We start from the raw sequence: 5,581 nt of genomic DNA on the forward strand, positions 1-5,581 counted from the left end.
GTGGAGAGCATCTATCACACCCCTTCAGCTGTGTCCCTGCTGAGATTAGACAACAGATGGCTTCCTCCACTGGACTCCCCCATGATCCAATGGAGACTTGCATGTGGAGGTGGCTCAGTGGGCCCGGAAGGTTGTACCCTCTGCACTTGGCCCAGAGGGAAGCAGGATGTAATTTGGCAGCCATTGAGTCCTAGATTATTTGTCCCTTCATGAAATTCACAAGAGCAAAACGTTGTGTTTCCACAATTGCCCCACCAGTTCTGAGGCCAAGGAACCTGGGTCTGGATTGCATAATTTTCCAAAGCCCTTCTGAGGGAACATCAGCCAGAGGCCTGTGATGGATGTTCAGATCAACCTGAAGGTGCCTTTGTGCTACACATATGTATGACCTCAAGCACTGGGTCTATCCATTCTGGGTTTCTAAATATCCAGGAATTTGGGATCTTTGTAGACCCATAGTTCCCTTTTAATATTTCCCTTTCTCCTCCAGGAATCAGACGGATTCCTCTTTCCAGACCCTGGCGGGGTGCTGAATGGTCTATGGGAGAAGAATTGCTCTGGACTGAGGTCAGTAGCAACCGGTCAGACATAGATGCCATGAAGCCTCGATGGGGTTGGTGGCCTGTGACTCAGGCCCTGATCCCAGTGTCATTATCCACCTCAAAAGCCCACATGGGCTCGAAGAGGGCCCAAATGAAAGGGTGTGGGTGGCTCAAGGCAGCCGTTTGCCACTTGGCCCCAAGGACCATGGTCCCTTTTGGGGATGGTTCTCTCCCTTTGGGGGTTCTCAGGATGGTCCTCAGCATCCTTGGAACCAAAGCCAGGGGCTGGTCTGGAAAAGCACTGGAGGAACTGATGCCAGGGGCCCCTTCCCTTGGCGTGGCCCAGCCTCGTGCTGACCCATTAGGATTTTTCCATCACTCCTGGAGGTCACACCTTCACTGGTCAGGAGCCTCTCAAGGAGGGGGATAGTGATTAATGTTTTATGGACGAGCTGCTGGGCACGATGCCTTGTTTTCTTTAGGTTTAGAATACAATGAAGACGATGAATGGAATTTGCTGTGAGCTGGGGGCCAGGGTGGGGCAATTCTTAGGGGCTGAGGACCCATAGGTGGTGATGTTTACTGTCCTTCCCTTAGTGCTGAAAAGGGGGTAATTCTCGAGGTGGGAAAGGCCGGTGAGGTTTTTGCCTACGGGGCCATCATCCCCAGACCTTAAGTGACTGTTGGTTCCCACCAACACTTTGGGCTCTGGGTGTGCAGAGAGGCCACTGCTGAAGTGTACCCCCAAATTTTAACGAGCTCGTTCTGCTCAGGTGATTCTACTTCATTCCGATAAAATCACATTCTCTGCATATAGGATTTTGCTTATTTTTCTGTTCTTTCCAGTGTATTGACGGGGAACGAGATGAGGACAAACTGATCTCCAGCCATATGGGTCAGTAGGGTCTCACCACTTCTTAAATATCAAAATGCTTTCATCTATTCGGAGCTCTTCATGTACCCCTCCTCACATCTGGCCTCTCTGACTACCTTGTGCCTTCTCTCATCCCTCGTCTCCTGTGGACCTCTCCATAACCCAGCACTTAAAAGGTTAACCCATCAGTCAGGGGCCTCAAGGACCTTATTTAGCACTGAAGTTGTGGGGTAGTTCTGCTGGATTACCACGTGTGGCTGTTATATACTTTGCATATCGTCTCTAGTAAAGAGAGAAATATGCAATTCATATATACAGAGGTCCAAGGTCTAAGTTAGAAAGTGTGGGTGTGTGCGTGTGTGTGTGTGTGTGTGTGTGTGAGAGAGAGAGAGAGAGAGAGAGAGAATGCACTCCTGTAATACTACTATATTTGGAGTCGTCCTCTGATCTGTCCTGAGAACCTTCGCAGCAATTCTCACTCATGGGAGAACCATGGCGCAGCTTTGGGTAAGTGCACAGACCCGGCACTCTGCGAGTTTTGCAGCCTAGCCCACGACCAGTCCCTACAACATAGTCAAAGGCTGGAGGAATGTCCTCAGCCCACAGTCATGTCCACTAGGTGCTATACTTGGTTTGCCTAAAGCCAGCCTGACCCCATGTAGAATATTAGCTGGAAAAGGCTGGCCTGGCTTGTGTTTGTTAAGAGGAAACTGGCATATATTTTTTCTACAAGCTAGTAAGCAAATAGATCTATAAGTTGGAGGGAGAAAGGTATTGTCTTTGAGGAGAAAAATGAAAGGGAAGGAGGGAGGAAGGGAGGAGAGAGAAAGAGAAAGAGACTCTCAAAGAATTCAATAAATGAGTCCAGACCGCTCCCAAAAGCAAACCCCCCAAATTCATAAAAATGCAAAAGTTCTCAAGGATGGCAGCCTACCATTTATAGCAGCCTGGAACATTCTAGATGTGGCCAATATGCCCCTGGCATCTTATTTAACACAAGGTTTTGGGGTTTTTTTTAACATATTTTTCATATAATGCAACATAAATAGATAGAAATAACTTATGCCTTTAAGGAACTCAAATGGAAAAGCCAAACAAATGAAACTTACAATACCAAGAAACTTACTTGTAATCACCTGTTTAAAGTTGCCTGTTGAGGGTGTTCACGTATTCTGAATATCACTTCAGTGTGTGTGTGTGTGAGGGACAATGATGTCAAGCCCCTAAAGCAGGAACCAGGAAGGCCTCAGCTGCCGGAGGAACCTGCTGCAGGGTCTTCTGGATTGTGCAGGCTACAATGCCAGGTGATGACGTGACCGACTCAACAACTTTTGTTATTTGTTTGAACTCCTAGGAAACCTCCCTTAAATGGAGCTTGAGATTTTGAACAATATGAGGGCACTGTACGCAGGCCCGCAGAGTAGACGGGTATCTGTTGGATTCCCGGCAGTGGATGTCGAACTGCCTTCTGGGAAAAAAGCAAGTTCCTGGGAGGGTGGTAGAGACCAGCCCCCACCCTCTTTTCCCTCCCCAAATCAGGGCTGCTTGCTTGGATAGTTAGACAGCAGGTACTGTGGTGGGGGTTTTCTTTTTCTTCTTTCTTTCTTTATTTCTTTTTCTTTCGTGTGTCGGTGAGAATTTTTTTTCCAGTGAGAAATGTATACTAAATTATATATTTGATAAGAATACTGGCAACCTCTATTTTCACATAACATGTTTCCTCAGCAGACATTCCTTGGGAAGCCAGACACTGGGAGGTGAGTTCCATGCTGAAGAAGATGTGGTGAGGGTCGAGCCGGGTTCGTGTCTTGCTGGCTCAGGACGTTGACCAAGGCTGCCTTTGGAGAGGCAGCCTCTCCTGTGGTCATAGGGCACACGGCCCCTTAACCTCAGCTGGCCACCTGGCATTGCTGGCTGTCAAGCGGGCGCCTGCGACTCTGGAATAAGCACTCATGGTTTCCTACATTCACCCTCATTTCTGAGTCTCACAAAGACAGGGCAGCGCAGGCATTTCCCGGGCCTCTGGACACCTGGATCTTTTTGTCTCCTGCCTCACTTCACTCCTCTCTCCTGCAGACCTGAAGAGGTGTCTCTGTTCCATACCCTGTGAGAAGATTCCTGGGCTCTAGGGAGAGGATGGCTCTGTTAAACTATTCGTGAAGTTCCGGGAGTCACTGATGCGCCTGGATTGTGACTGATGGGCCAGTGGCACCTTCCATCCGAGACGAACTCCAAGAATTTCCGCTGCTGGCAGTGACCTCCCGGGCTGGGAGGATCAGCTGCATCTGCCTCCAGGAATGTGGGACCTAGAGACACCAAACCTAGGAAGGCCTCCATGAGGCCCGAAGCTTTAGTTCTAGAAAATTCCGAGGGCTCCTAGCTCCCCCGCCCATTTCCCTCCTTCTCCCTAAATGTGAAGTCACCGCAGGCTGCCCTTGAGATTTTCTGGAAATGGAAAATGAGAAATCCTAGAGAGTTAGATTTGAAACCGAATTTAGTGGCCGTGGGGATTTTTACCAGCCGGTGCTATCCACATGCTTGACCAAGGGCTGGGTGAATGGCTCAGGTAGGTCACCTGAGCTTAGATGGATCACCTGCTCCCTCTGGTCCTTGCAGAATGGGAACCCCAGCTCCTGGAGCTGTTGACTGGTTTTCACGGTGATTAGGCTAAGTTTGGAGACCGTATCACTCATCACAGAAATTATAGTAGAGGCTCTGACAAGGCCTGCAATTAAAAATACACTTATTTAGGCCAGTGTTCACCAAACTTACTTGTCCACAGACCTTTCTTTTGGAAGTAACTTGTATTACTGTTTTGAAGAACGGGTTTTCTATAGAACATATAGTAAATGTGAGCCTGGGCATTGTTTCTGAGGGCCCTGCAGCTTTCGGATTCTGCTATTTAAATCCTCAGGATGGCTAAGTTTATCAAGACATCTCATGAGGGCAGGTGTGAGGGACGAAGGAGGAGAGAGATGTTCTGAGTTCAGAGTCAGGGTGCTGGGGACATGGGGGGAAAGAAGAGGCAGATAAGAGTGTGCTTGAACCTGTGTGCGTGAGAGACAGGCAGAGAGGGAGGGGGGTAGGTGAGAGATAGAGGTGGTCGGTTATCAAGAGAGGCAGAAAGATTACAAAGGTTGAGAGTCACAAAAAAAGAGAGAGGGAGAGGACTGGGGACTGGGGATGGGCTGTGACTTCCCATCCCCAGAGCGACTTCCTCTGGCCCATCACTGATTAATCCCCACCTGCCTTGTCCTGCCACCCTGGGGCACTTGTACAGGAGCCAGCGGCAGTGCCTGGGTATAGCCAGAGAAGGTCTCCAGGAAAGGAGCCTCCATGAATCATTGACTGGCCTTCCTTTGTGCTGGAACCAGCTTGTGCTGGTTTCCACGCCAAGCTCCTGGAGCCATGGGCAAAGGTGGCAGAGGCTGGGGGTGAGCCCAAGCTCATCCAGAGCCTCCAGGAACAGGCCAATCTAGGGATGTCAGGATGGGCTCGGGACACCAGGGCTCCTTCCCGGCTACAGCAAAGCAGCAGCACCTCGGATGACTCCCTTCCCCTCTTTGCACCTCAGTTTTCCCATCCACACCGTGACGATTGCGTTGAGAGTCCTGGAAAGCCCTCCCAGGTCTAGGATTTGGCTCCGAAGCCTTTAAAACCTTGCAGCTGGAATCTCTCCCCGCACGTTGGCTTTGGGGTCTTATTCATACCCCAGCTCGTATCTCTGAGCCTTGTCCTAACGACGCCTGGGCTCTGTGCTTGCTTAGCTCTATTGTGGAGACGCACACAGGGACCGAGGCCGTCGGTCTGTCGTCAGAAGCTCCAGCATGCTTGGGGAGTCTCCACGTCCCCCCGCGGCCAGCCAGGAGCCCGCCTCTGGAAGGTGCTGAATGTGGGGGACCTCCTGCACCTGCTGCCTGTCCTCCCCATTTTCCTGTGTCTCTGCCGTGCTGTGGGATCCCAGGCACCCCCCCCCCCCCCCCGCTGCATTTCCACAGCACAGCCCTGGGAGGAAAGCCCGTGGTGGGTCAGTGAGGCACCCCCATTCCTGCGCCACTCAGCCCTGGTAGCGCCACCTGAGGTGCAGTCCCAGTCCCCGCCCGAGAGAGGAGGAGGTCTGCAGGAGCCCTCACGGGCCTGGCCCTCCTTCCACACGCCCTGGGGC

General features: G+C 51.0%; 1 long non-coding RNA gene across 1 annotated transcript; it reads left to right on the plus strand.

The window, feature by feature from the left end:
• The first annotated feature begins 319 nt into the window (after positions 1-319).
• On the plus strand, positions 320-4,094 carry LOC125160658 (uncharacterized). The gene is made up of 3 exons (XR_007150332.1): positions 320-567; positions 1,389-1,437; positions 3,493-4,094. It is a non-coding gene; the product is annotated as an uncharacterized LOC125160658 (long non-coding RNA).
• The last annotated feature ends 1,487 nt before the right edge of the window (positions 4,095-5,581 follow it).

This window comes from Prionailurus viverrinus, chromosome A2 (genome assembly GCF_022837055.1).
Source record: "Prionailurus viverrinus isolate Anna chromosome A2, UM_Priviv_1.0, whole genome shotgun sequence".
Classification (NCBI taxonomy): Eukaryota; Metazoa; Chordata; class Mammalia; order Carnivora; family Felidae; genus Prionailurus; species Prionailurus viverrinus.